Genomic DNA, 14,887 nt, shown 5'->3' on the forward strand with positions numbered 1-14,887 from the left:
TTCAAGTTAACGAAGCATGGCATGATCTTGATGCTAGTACTAGAGCTTGGACAGCTACAGTTGGTTGTAGAAGTAGAGTTAGGTGGATTATCTTTGTCTTAGTCTAGAGCAGAGACGGTCAGCTTAATTGTGATCAAATTAAGCTCAAACACGTGAGAACAGTAGGAGGAGGAAAGAAGGTAGAAGAATTAAAAGGGTGAATCTCTTTTCCTTTAGTTACAATGAGTGGGCAGGCATGATGGAGACGTGTGTGAGGGGAGGTCTGTGAAGAGGGTTGATGAGAGGTTTGAAAGTGCCATCAAACTAAACTGAAGAGACACCATTTATGGGGAGCAGCAGGTGACAGATGAGACTGCCAAACCAGAAGCAGAATCCATGGGATTCATAACTGAGGCCAAATATTTATAGTGCAGAGATTTGGTGATCCTTTTGAGGTCGATCTGATAACCAAGGAGGGAGGGAGGGTGGGGAGAAAGAACAAAAGCCCACTGACTTGGGCACGTGAGAAGCTTAAACAGTAGTCATGGCAACCGAGCCCCAAGCAAAGGTGGCCTTTTTTGTTTTTTCTTCTTCTCATAAGGGACTATTTACTCAGAGGATAACTCAGAGGATAACGTATCTAGTTACTCAAAAGGATAAAAGAATAGAGAGAGGTAAACATATGGATAAAATGTTAGACAATATTGTACCAAGGATATTTTGAATTGAAAATTATATGATAATCTCAAATGTTAGACTTACCTAATTTAGATGGTGTGATATGATAATCCCAAATCGTTGATAGAAAATATGAGCTATCGAGTTATCCGAGTATGAATGGAATGTCACTGACGGATTGCTAAGTGGCAGAGTCTACATGGGTCGAGTGCTCGGGAACAAAGTCATAGTACTTAGGAGGTTGTCTAGCCGATCGAGAATTGATGTAGAGTTCTCGGGAAGTAATCTCCATTCCAAATGGGTTTTCAAGTGCTCGGAAACATAGAAGACCTCGTCAAGGTCGATGTTCAACTCAGTTTTCTAAAATAAATTGGTCCTCTCCGATAGTGCTTCGATGTTACAATGAACGTTTACTTCTCAAAATACAAGGAAAAAATCACGTATACAACCAAATACTAATTGTTAGTGGCAAACCGACTGTGTACTCGAACGCTATCATCAAGATTCTACTAAACGAAATACACTGCGGAGAGAAATGAAGTAGATAGATTTTTCATCTATTTTTCTTATGCCTCTTGCACTAGTTTTCTATTCATGATCACTATCTCCTTAAATAGGAGTGTCAACCTTTAGCTGTGTTGAATGACCCTGTCAGTCATCAATGATCAGCCACTATTAACATCTGATCGTCAATGATCCCACCGATTATCAATGGTCAGTTATTATTATCTAAGTGGTTATGAATTCGCCATTAACATCTTATCGTTGACACATTAATGTCTCCGTTAATTTACATGGTCAAATACTGATTAATTTACTTGCGAGAGAGAATATCTCCCCATGTAAATGCTCATAATTTCAATACTTAAAAAAGAAAACTTCAATACTTATGATTCTATATAAACCAACTATTACATCTTAACTCTAAAACATGGGACTAAAGTTCTCACGTGAAGTCTCTTCCATCCACCATTTTTTTTCCATTTACATTTTTTCTAACGTAGAATTATTTAATGGTGTAGTTCAGACGAGTAGGAGTTCAAATTTACTACTTATGGGTAAGTTTTGTCATAATTGTTAGAATCACAAGATTTCAATCAATGACAAATTCAGATGGAAATGGTACGGGATTTGACAGGCATGATGATTCAATTTGATATTATAGGACATAGTCCAAATCTTATTTTATATGATCCTGAAAGAAAGAAAGAAAAAAGTTAATGATATTCATTTAAGTAAACTGAACGGTTTGTTAACCCAACAAAAGAGGAAAGAGTGACTTTTATTACACAATGAAAGTTAAAGTCATAGAGGGTGGAACCTCATAGTTGACAATGACATAGAAAAAAAAGCTTGATACGTGAGTCACAAAGCCAATGGTAGGAGCCAATGGGAGTCGACACATATGGTAGAGTACAGAGCCGGCTCTAATTATTGAAATACCCTAGGTGAAATTATTAATTATGTCCTAATTTTATCCTTTCATCAATTTAAGTAATAGTTATTGTAATCTATAAAATCTTATTTCTAAAAATAGAATAAGGAAACTTTTTAGTTGTACAAAGATTTTTTTTCTTATAATGACTATTACTTTTTTATTTATGTATAAATTTATATAATTCTAACCTAAAAATAAGAATGAAACATTAATTCCAAAACTATATATATAAATTCTTTTTCCATTCCTACACTATTAAATTATCCAAGAATAACAAATTTATTTGTAATCAATTTCATTCAGAATACAAGAAGTGTTTTGAAAGAACAATCACTTAGAATTCTTAACAAAAAAAAAATACTGACAATAGAGAAATTTTTAACTCAAGAATGCAAAAAGATAAGTATAGTAATTTAACATAAAATTTTGACACCAAATTGAAAAATAATAAAGAAGTGTAGCCTAATTAATTTACCTCCATAATCTTTATTGTCAGCATCAGCATAGGAATCTAGAAGAACGAAGAAAACACCATAAAAACCTATCACAAATATATTCACTTTGAGTTTGAGTATCTTAAACAATATATTCAATAGAGTAGTTAAGAATTAAATGTTTTTATCCTAAATAAGTGAAAACTTGATATAAATGAATTAAATTTTATATATAGAAATCCAAGCAATAAGAAAAATTAAAAATGCTATAAATTTTTAAAATTTAAAATTGACTAAGGCATCATGTGGCAATCAAAAACTTTCCATAGAAAATGGCCTATTTGGTTACTCAGTACAGAAAGTAAAACAAATCTCAGTTTATAAAAACTTAAACATCATAGAAATAGAACAACACTATTTTTTCTCTTTAAATAAAGAAAAAAAGTAAAGAAAATATTAGTTCCTCATAATTAACACAAACCTTCCAGCTTGTTAGATGTCTCCTTGTCAATTTCACATCCAAATCTAAAGAATCACTCACATAGACGTTGTAAACCTTCTTCTTCACTTCCTCTTCACTAAATCAAAAGAAAAAATGAAAGTGAATGTAGAGAATATAGTTAAATTGTCATGTTTAGAAAATTGACATTTTTTTTATAATGAAACTACCAACTACCTCACAACAATATAAGCATGTTTAGAAATATTACTCCAATTTATGAATATGAGCACTGCTCCTATTTTGAAATTTATGAAATTTTACTCCAATATAGGCATATTCTGGACTTGCCTATCACTCCAAAATATCTTTTATCAATTAGCACTTTTGGAGCATTTTGCAAAGATAAAGCTAAACATAAATATGATGGCTACAAGACAATACTCAAACATCAAGAAACAAATAATACCCATCCTCACATAACCCAAGTTATCAGTCTAATAAGAAAATTATCAATTTCTACAGAAATAAAACATGATTAGTGATCCGGCGGTAAGAACAGGGGACCCCCGTTCTGGGGAGTCAACGCCGCGTGGAAGTCAAAGGGTCAGGTGGCCGACCGGAGATGGGTGGGTCGAACACCCGGCCGTCTGACCGGTGTCTAACTGATGGCAAAGGGCGCCCCAGCAGGAAGCTGGGCCCCGACGCTCATGGTACAGGATCGTAGGGCCGAGCGGAGGGCACGCTCGGCCGAAATATGAGGTAGCATACTGCTAACAGTCTCCACAAAGAACATCACCGAGAGTCTTCCAAGTAGACCACTATATGTGCCCGACCGGACGTAAGGCAGAGGCTAGCCGGTCGGACGCCCGGAGGCGGGCCGGCCGGACGCCCGACCGGAAGCAAAAGGGAAAAAAGGACAAGGGACATCTTTTTCTGACAGCGGGCATGTTCTACGTTTAGGCCATACTCCAAATCTTACGACAGGGGGTTCCGCTGTCCCATCGAAGACATGCTTGGACTGTAACAGTATGGGGTCAGGTAAGCTCACTGACAGACCCTTATTGGGGTATGGGCTGAGGACACGTGTACACCTTTGTATGTGTGCACTCGCTTCTCTACTGCCCTATATAAAGGCCCTCATCCTTCGCCGAAGGTACGCGTTCTACAACTTTGGGAGCCACTTCTTCACGGTTAGCTTGCCTGACTTGAGCGTCGGAGGGTCGCCGCCGGGAACCCCTTCCCGGCCCGACTTCTTTGCAGGATCGCCGGAAGTTCGCACCAGCATTCGAAGACCCACGTTAGCAACCGGAGAGCGCCACGTGCCCAGCGTCCGTTGATTCAGCCTTCGGACAGGATCAATTTGGCGCCGTCTGTGGGAACGCTCCTGCATCCGATCGGAAGCAATGGACGAGGCTGGACGACCGCACACGGTGATGCTCTCCACGAAGGAGTTCGACGCTCTAATCAAGGCAAGAGCAGCTAAGCTCGTGGAGCAACAGAGAGAGAATGCGCAAGCCGAGCGACTGAAGCAACAAACAACATCAGCATCAGGTGGCCGAGCGGAGGCAATGATCCCCGAGCGGACGCCTCCCCCGAGACAATGATCCAACCAGCATTCAAGGGGGAGCACCGCCGAGCGGATGAAGATGGATTGGAACTTGGATCAACCATGAAGCGCAAATTATCTCCAGCCTTTCCGGGGCAGGGTGAAAGGTGCACCAATATAATGTGTGCTGTATATTTTCCGTTTGGTTGTATATTTGAAATGCAGGAAGCAAAATGTTAAACACAATTGGCATTATCTGCCGAGCGGCCTATCTCCATGATGTATAAGATCCGAGGCACCGACTCAATGTCGAAGACCCCGGGCCGATCAGCCGGGCGTAAAAATTATCCGAGCCAAGTCATTGAAGACGAAGACCTCTCGCCGCTCGGTAGGGCGTATGTCATCAGTGTTAAAATTGTTGGTGCAACCTTAGGTCAAGGTTGACCTGACTCGAGTTGTATTTTGATGTTTGACGAGAATAGAAAAGTTCTATTCTGATGTTTGACGAGAATAGAAGAGTTGTATCAAGAATATTGGAAAACTTGGGAGGTTGTGGGTGCAACCCTTGGTCAAGGTTGACCTGGTTGACCCGACTTGAGTTGATCTATTTCGAGAAGTCCAAGCAGGGAGCTTGGCATGGGAAAAGTCCAAGCAGGGACTTGGCACGGAGAAGTACAAGTATGGAAGCTTGGCATGTGGAAGTCGGAGAGGGCTTGGTAGCTCGTTCTCCGGACTGTGGTCAGAGAGGGCTCGGTAGCTCGTTCTCTGGACCTGATGGAGTCGGAGAGGGCTCGGTAGCTCGTTCTCCGGACTATGGTCAGAGAGGGCTCGGTAGCTCGTTCTTTGGACCTGATGTGGAAGTCGGAGAGGGTTCGGTAGCTCGTTCTCCGGACTATGTCAGAGAGGGCTTGGTAGCTCGTTCTCTGGACCGGATGAAGTCGGAGAGGGCTCGGTAGCTCATTCTCCGGACTAGGTCAGGGAGGGCTCGGTAGCTCGTTCTCTAGACCAAGAAGGCAGATGGAAAATCCTGGTGAGTGAAGCCAGGTAAAAGTCCTAGTGAGTGAAGCTAGGCAGTTTGGAAGTCCTGGTGAGTGAAGCCAGGCAGATTGGAAACCCTAGTGAGTAAAGCTAGGTGAAAGTCCTGGTGAGTGAAGCCGGGCAAGGAAAAATCCAGATGGATCAAGGATGATCGGACATCTGGCGTTGAGAAGGTCAAGTAGGTCAAGGGAGTGACCGGATACTTGGCACGAAGAGAAAAGTCCAAGTGGGTCAAAGGGATTGACCGGACACTTGGTGGGGAGTCTTAGCAGGTCAAGGGAGTGACCAGATGCTAAGCATGATGTACCAACAGGTCAAGGTTGACCGAATGTTGGTGTGGGAGACTTGGGACTTGGTATTGGGAAAAACCAAGCTCTGGATCGATCTGGGGACCGATCCAGTGATACGGCTGATCGGTCTGGTGACCGATCAGTAACCAAACAGAATGCTTCTGTGGATTATCTGATCGGTCTGAAGACCGATCAGGAAGCAAACAGAAGAGAAGAAGGAGAAAGGCTGATCGGTCCAGGGACCGATCAGACTCCTCCTGGACCGATCAGGACATAGCCTGATCGGTCCCCAAGACCGATCAGGGACAGTGTAGACCGATCAGGTTGGAGCCTGATCGGTCCAGACCTAGCCGTTGTGAGTGACAACGGCTAGATCTCGGTCTTCTGTGTCTTCTTTTGCCTACACAAGTTTGCAGGTTCAGCTATATAAAGAGTCGAGCGACTCTACAGGATATTCTTCTTGCTTCTGCAAGTTCTTCCTGGTTCCTTCTGCGAGCTTTGCTGAGCTCATACGTCTTGAAGCTTCGCGTGAGCTTCCCTGCTGCTGGCATCCGTGAAGCTGCTGCTTCATCAACGGACTCCAGACGAGAAGGCAAGCAAGTGTGTTTACAATTTCTATTGTTCTTGTTTGCTTCCTCTATTGTTGTACTCCTCTGTTTTGCTGTTGCAAAGACTTTGTGGTGAGGTTTCTCCACCCAGAAGGAGTTCATATTAGCCGGTTATCCGGGGTTTCATCCACCGACGGATTGATAGGCTTCGTCCACCTTACGGACACGCCGAGGAGTAGGAGTATCATCTCCGAACCTCGTTACATCACTGTGTCTAAGGTTTGATCTTCTCGTTCTCGTTTCTATTATTTTATTTCCGCTGCGCTAACCTAATTCGTAGGAAGAAACACGAATTTGGGGTCGGCTATTCACACCCCCCTCTCTAGCCGCAGCCGAAGGTCCTAACAAGTGGTATCAGAGCGAGGTCGCTCTTCATCGGATTAACACCCGGGGAGCACGATCTAGAGAATGGATGGACTTGGAGAAGACGTCACGATTCCACCCTTCTACGATCGCGACGACTTTGCGTTTTGGAAGGTAAGAATGAAGTACTTTCTTATGACTAACTTAGTTAATTGGAATTGTGTACAAGTAGGTTTTGTTCCTCCAAGGGATGAAGAAGGAGAAATTCTTGAGAAGAAGAGGTGGACGAAGGAACAAATCCACCAATCCGTAATCAACGACGAGGTAATGAAAATTTTTGAATTCTCATTACCTAACGATATCTTGTGTAGGATAGGTGGTTACAACAATGCCAAGGAATTGTGGAACAACTTGGCCAAGTTCCATGAGGGAAGCTCCAATTCAAGTCATGAAGAGGAGTCAAGTGAGTCAAATAGCTCACTTCATGGAGGTAAGGAATTAGAAGTTGAGGGTTACTCAACATCTATGGAAGAAGAGGAGGAGAGTTCTTCTTCAAGATTGGAGCAAGAAGAAGAAGCCTCTACTTTCGGAAGGGATGAAGAAGAAAGCATACAACCATCTTCAACCCTAGGTAACTCAAGCAATTTAATTTCAAGTAAATTACATATAATGTGCTTTGAGTGTAGGGAATATGGGCATTACAGGAGTAAATGTCCAAAGAGGATTAGGAAGACTCCACCGGCACCAAAGGTCAAGGAAGTCGGAGTCCCGAAACGCAAGAGCAAGGAGCACGTGGTGTGCTTCCAATGCAAGCGAAGGGGACATTATAGAAGTCAATGTCCGAGGGGGAGACAACCTCACAAGGACAAGAGACCAAACACATCTATAGGGGGAGCTAAGGCAAACCCTAAGGTATCCTTTAAGGCACATTCTTGCAATCCTTATAAGACACATGCTAGTAATTTTATTGCAATTGTCAATAATGATAAGCATGATAATCTTAGAAACCGATAGCTTACATGCAAAACATGTTAGCCTAGACAAGAACAATACTAGAAATGCCAACCCTAGGACTAACTCATCTAAGGTTAAGGAAAACCTAGGTAGAAATCACAAAACAACTAGACATATGTCTAGGAATATCTCAAAGAAAAATGACAAATTAAAACTTGAGGTATTAGAAAAGGAAAATCAAGTCTTGAGGTCAAGACTTGACACTTTAGAAAAGACCCTTAAGAATTTGGAGAAATCATCTTTAGGGCCTAAGGGTCAAAAGCAAAAGCCCAAGGACATGAGAGGGTTGAGTCACAAACCTAAGTCTCAAGTGGTCAAGCCCACTTATCATAATGTTCCATTCGATTATGGAACAAGACCTAGGGCTAGGAAGACCATCACCAAGGTCACAAGGGGAGTCACCCCTAGAGTTGATCTTGATGAGTCCCAAATGGCCAAGGCTTTAAAGCCTAAGAGGGTCGTTAGGACTGTTGCTAGGGAAGTCATCCCTAGTGAATATTTAGTGAACCCAATGAGCTCAAATAGGTATTGGGTTCCTAAGAGCATGATTCCATCACGCTAGATGGATTAGAGTGTGCCAACCTTAATTGAATAGGTAGTTAATCTATTCATGACAAAAGGTGGCACTTTAGGAATTTTCAAGGTGTAATCAAGCCTTGAAAATGAAATTAAAAATTATTCCTAAGTGATTAGGATGTGCCAACCACATTTGAGGAGTTTTCTAGAGTCAATCTAATTGGCACATAGTGATCTAAAAATCTTTAGTATATGATTTTAGATCTATTACACTTAGGAATATAGAATTTATGACAAAATGATCAAAATTATCAAAAATGACAACTAAAGCTAGAATTAAGTATTTTTTATACCTTTATATGTTATTTGCCATATATTGTTTGTCATATGTCATGTCATGACATCATAGTTAATTTACTATCATTTGAAATGTCATGATAATGCTTAAGTTAGTTAGATGTCATGCCTTATTTAAGTTTCATACTTTATGCCATGACATCATGACATTGGCACATGTTTTTACTTATGATATCATTATATGCCATGTCATCATCTTTTGCATTTATAATCAATTAATTTGATTTAAGGACAAAAACATAATTTGATACGGAAATCAAATTGTTGTTTAGAAAATGCATGAGAACTTAGCTTAAGATGACCTAAACTCATATCTCACATCAAAATTGACTTGGATGCGTTTGATACACCTTAGATGTGTGTGAGATATTAGGATTATGAGTTAGGATCAAGGTGCATAGTTCTTGTACCTAGATGAGCCTAATTCGAAATTGAGGATCATAGGGAAAGCTTGTGTACAAGTCATGTACATTTAGCCCTAAGATTGTGGTCCTAAATTAAATGGTTTAAAATCATTTCAAAATTGATTTGAAAAACCTTGATGAAGCTTTTCTAGTGATAGCATTCATCATTGAGCAATTTGATACAAAGTTTTGAAACTTTGAGCTATTTCAAAACTTTTCGAACTTTGTATCAAGATTTGAAAATGGAAGTTATTTTCATAGAAAACTATTTTTTCTTGATAGTATATGTTATGAGGAATGTATCCTCAAAGTTTTACAATTTTTGAAATTTTCTGGAATTTTCTAGGAGTTTCTGAATTTCGGGAGGAAAATCAGAAATTCTGATATCAGACTTGTGGACCGATCAGAGAGGATTCTGATCGGTCCAGGAAAGTGTGGATCGGTCACTAGGACCGATCCAGGAGAGTGTGGATCGGTCTGGTGACCGATCCAGTGAAGGCTGAGAGCGTGCCAAATGCTGATTTTTCGACTGTTGACTGAAATTTTAGCTATGGAAGTTGGTGGTTTAGATTTCTAAAGGTTTGAAACTCTCCAAGACATTTTTGGTGCAATGGTCAAGGGGGAGTCGACCTTCAGGGGGAGTTTTACCCAATGGTCAAGGGGGAGTTGACCTTTAGGGGGAGTTTTTACTCCTAAAGACTTGAGTGATATGACATTATCACTAAGTTAATTGTTGACCTTAGTATCAAGGGGGAAATTAAGAGTTTCAATGAAAGGTATGGGACTTTCATTAGGAAGAAACTCTTGACCTTGATTCACTCTTTTTGATGTGTGTCAAAAAGGGGGAGAATGGGAGAATGTCCAAAGAATGTTCAAGGAAGAACATTAGAAAACCTAAGTTAAGTTATCGGTTTAACCTAACTTGATTATGGGTTTTGTCAAACATCAAAAAGAGGGAGATTGTTGGTGCAACCTTAGGTCAAGGTTGACCTGACTCGAGTTGTATTTTGATGTTTGACGATAATAGAAAAGTTCTATTCTGATGTTTGACGAGAATAGAAGAGTTGTATCAAGAATATTGGAAAACTTGGGAGGTTGTGGGTGCAACCCTTGGTCAAGGTTGACCTGGTTGACCCGACTTGAGTTGATCTATTTCGAGAAGTCCAAGCAGGGAGCTTGACATGGGAAAAGTCCAAGCAGGGACTTGGCACGGAGAAGTACAAGTATGGAAGCTTGGCATGTGGAAGTCGGAGAGGGCTTGGTAGCTCGTTCTCCGGACTGTGGTCAGAGAGGGCTCGGTAGCTCATTCTCTGGACCTGATGGAGTCGGAGAGGGCTCGGTAGCTCGTTCTCCGGACTATGGTCAGAGAGGGCTCGGTAGCTCGTTCTCTGGACCTGATGTGGAAGTCGGAGAGGGCTCGGTAGCTCGTTCTCCGGACTATGTCAGAGAGGGCTTGGTAGCTCGTTCTCTGGACCGGACGAAGTCGGAGAGGGCTCGGTAGCTCGTTCTTCGGACTAGGTCAGAGAGGGCTCGGTAGCTCATTCTCTAGACCAGGAAGGCAGATGGAAAATCTGGTGAGTGAAGCCAGGTAAAAGTCCTAGTGAGTGAAGCTAGGCAGTTTGGAAGTCCTGGTGAGTGAAGCCAGGCAGATTGGAAACCCTAGTGAGTAAAGCTAGGTGAAAGTCCTGGTGAGTGAAGCCGGGCAAGGAAAAATCCAGATGGATCAAGGATGATCGGACATCTGGTGTTGAGAAGGTCAAGTAGGTCAAGGGAGTGACCGGATACTTGGCACGAAGAGAAAAGTCCAAGTGGGTCAAAGGGATTGACCGGACACTTGGTGGGGAGTCTTAGCAGGTCAAGGGAGTGACCAGATGCTAAGCATGATGTACCAACAGGTCAAGGTTGACCGGATGTTGGTGTGGGAGACTTGGGACTTGGTATTGGGAAAAACCAAGCTCTGGATCGATCTGGGGACCGATCCAGTGATACGGCTGATCGGTCTGGTGACCGATCAGTAACCAAACTGTAGCCTTGAGGATTATCTGATCGGTCAGCAGACCAATCAGTGATCGATCAGTAGACCGATCAGACTCCTCCTGGACCGATCAGGACATAGCCTGATCGGTCCAGGCTTAGCCTGATCGGTCCCCAAGACCGATCAGGGACAGTGTGGACCGATCAGGTTGGAGCCTGATCGGTCCAGACCTAGCCGTTGTGAGTGACAACGGCTAGATCTCGGTCTTTTGTGTCTTCTTTTGCCTACACAGGTTTGCAGGTTCAGCTATATAAAGAGTCGAGCGACTCTACAGGACATTCTTCTTGCTTCTGCAAGTTCTTCCTGGTTCCTTCTGCGAGCTTTGCTGAGCTCATACGTCTTGAAGCTTCGCGTGAGCTTCCCTGCTGCTGGCATCCGTGAAGCTGCTGCTTCATCAACGGACTCCAGACGAGAAGGCAAGCAAGTGTGTTTACAATTTCTATTGTTCTTATTTGCTTCCTCTATTGTTGTACTCCTCTGTTTTGCTGTTGCAAAGACTTTGTGGTGAGGTTTCTCCACTCAGAAGGAGTTCATATTAGCCGGTTATCCGGGGTTTCATCCACCGACGGATTGATAGGCTTCGTCCACCTTACGGACACGCCGAGGAGTAGGAGTATCATCTCCGAACCTCGTTACATCGCTGCGTCTAAGGTTTGATCTTCTCGTTCTCGTTTCTATTATTTTATCATCTCCGACGTTAAAAATCGAGAGACGAGCCGGCGTCTATAAACCCTCCGAGCGGAAGACCGTCGAGCTCCGACGTTAAAAATCGAGAGACGAGCCGGCGTCTATAAACCCTCCGAGCGGAAGACCGTCGAGCTCCGACGTTAAAAATCGAGAGACGAGCCGGCGTCTATAAACCCTCCGAGCGGAAGACCGTCGAGCTTCGACGTTAAATATCGAGACGAGCGGCGTCATAAACGCCTCGAGCGGAAGACCGCCGAGCTCCGACGTTAAAATCGAGAGACGAGCCGGCGTCTATAAACCCTCGGAAGACCGCCGAGCTCCGACGTTAAATATCAAGAGACGAGCCAGCCTATAAACCCTCCGGCGGAAGACCGCCGAGCTCCGGCGTTAAAAATCGAGACGAACCGGCGTTATAAACCTTCCGGCGGAAGACCGCCGAGCTCCGGCGTTAAATATCGAGACGAGCCGGCGTCTATAAACCCTCGGCGGAAGACCATTGAGCTCGACGTTAAAATCGAGAGCGAGGCGTCTATAAACCCTCGAGCGGAAGACCGTTGAGCTCCGACGTTAAAAATCGAGAGCCGGCGTCTTTAAACCCTCCGGCGGAAGACCGTCGAGCTCCGACGTTAAATATCGAGAGACGAGCCGACGTCTATAAACCCTCCGAGCGGAAGACCGCCGAGCTCGACGTTAAATATCGAGACGAGCGGCATCTATAAACCCTCCGAGCGGAAGACCGTCGAGCTCCGACGTTAAATATCGAGAGACGAGCCGGCGTCTATAAACCCTCCGAGCGGAAGACCGTCGAGCTCCGACGTTAAATATCGAGAGACGAGCCGGCGTCTATAAACCCTCCGAGCGGAAGACCGTCAAGCTCCGACGTTAAATATCGAGAGACGAGCCGGCGTCTATAAACCCTCCGAGCGGAAGACCGTCGAGCTCCGACGTTAAAAATCGAGAGACGAGCCGGCGTCTATAAACCCTCCGAGCGGAAGACCGTCGAGCTTCGACGTTAAATATCGAGAGACGAGCCGGCGTCTATAAACCCTCCGAGCGGAAGACCGTCGAGCTCCGACGTTAAATATCGAGAGACGAGCCGGCGTCTGTAAACCCTCCGAGCGGAAGACCGTCGAGCTCCGACGTTAAATATCGAGAGACGAGTCGGCGTCTATAAACCCTTCGAGCGGAAGACCGTCGAGCTTCGACGTTAAATATCGAGAGACGAGCCGGCATCTATAAACCCTCCGAGCGGAATACCGTCGAGCTCCGACGTTAAATATTGAGAGACGAGCCGGCGTCTGTAAACCCTTCGAGCGGAAGACCGTCGAGTTCTGACGTTAAAAATCGAGAGACGAGCCGGCGTCTATAAACCCTCCGAGCGGAAGACCGTCGAGCTCCGACGTTAAATATCGAGAGACGAGTCGGCGTCTATAAATATTCCGAGCGAAAGGAGGCAATAAAAAAGGACTGCAAGTGTCCGAGAAACTCGCCGTCAATATCGTTCGACCGACTCTACGTCCCACTCGGCTCAGAGCCCAAAGGTACTTGTCGGTTTCTAGCGAGCGATCTCTGCTATCAAATTGGAATGTTACGCATTCGAAATATTTAGCCGAGCGGAACGCTGAAAAAGTTACAAACATCTGTAATGAAAGGATGTACAGGGAAACGCAGACCGACAGTAAACTGGTCGCGGAAGACACAGAAAGTTCCGCGCGGCGGCCTATGTGGCCGAGCGGAGGGACCGGCTAAAAGAAGTTCAAAGTCAGCGGGAATTTCAAAATTATCTGTCAGAACATCAAAGTCACGCTGGTCGAATCGTGATTGCATGGTAGTGTACCATGGGCCGAGAGACTGGTCTTCAGGATGAGAAGAACTAGCCATGGTCCGAGCGGGAGAAATCAAAAAGGCAGAAAAAAGACGATAGCAAGCGAAAAAAGTACCCTGGAAGCGAAAACTGGGGAAAGAAATGCAGAGAGAACACCGGAAACGAGAAAGAAAAGGGGAGAATCCTACGAGAAAAAGGAGGATCGAAGGAAGAACACCTGGGATCGACGGAAGCAGAAGAATACGATCGCCGGAGATTTAGAACGCGAGGGATAACTGGGAGCACGCGAAAGAAGGAGTACGGCGACGGAGGAGAAAATGAGATTTTATAGGGCGGAGGCCGGGCGGCCTCCACCGTTGGATCTAGGTCACGGGAATCAAAGCGTGCATCGCACCGTCCATTTCGAACCGCTTCGATCCTATCAAAGCACCACGCCGTTGTCGCCGTACGATGATGACAGTGCGCCACGTGGCAGTCAGCCATTCGAAGCATTTAATGAGCGCATGCTCAGCCTTAATGTTGAAGATTGGCGCAAATTACAAGGAGGTCCAAGGAATGTGGCTGTTGACTAACCTTAAGGCCATCCCTGTGGTAGGCCGAGCGGAGGATAATGGCACGAAGGCGCAGCCAGGCTAGACTCGCAGTCCAGTCAGTCGGACTAATCGCCTCCTTCGACTAGACTTGAAGAGGAGGCAAGTGATCCGGTGGTAAGAACAGGGGACCTCCGTTCTAGGGAGTCAACGCCGCGTGGAAGTCAAAGGGCCAGGTGGCCGACCGGAGATGGGTGGGTCGAACACCCGGCCGGCTGACCGGTGTCTAACTGATGGCAAAGGGCGCCCTAGCAGGAAGCTGGGCCCCGACGCTCATGGTACAGGATTGTAGGGCCGAGCGGAGGGCACGCTCTGTCGAAACATGAGGTAGCATACTGCTAACAGTATCCACAAAGCACATCACAGAGAGTCTTCCAAGTAGACCACTATATGTGCCCGGCCGGACGTAAGGCAGAGGCTTGCCGGCCGGACGCCCGGAGGCGGGCCGGCCGGACGCCCGACCGGAAGCAAAAGGGAAAAAAGGACAAGGGACATCTTTTTCTGACAGCGGGCATGTTCTACGTTTAGGCCATACTCCAAATCTTACGACAGGGGGTTCCGCTGTCCCATCGAAGACATGCTTGGACTGTAGCAGTATGGGGTCAGGTAAGCTCACTGACAGGCCCTTATTGGGGTATGGGCTGAGGACACGTGTACACCTTTGTATGTGTGCACTCGCTTCTCTACTGCCCTATATAAAGGC

Source organism: Zingiber officinale, chromosome 9A (genome assembly GCF_018446385.1).
Source record: "Zingiber officinale cultivar Zhangliang chromosome 9A, Zo_v1.1, whole genome shotgun sequence".
Classification (NCBI taxonomy): domain Eukaryota; kingdom Viridiplantae; phylum Streptophyta; class Magnoliopsida; order Zingiberales; family Zingiberaceae; genus Zingiber; species Zingiber officinale.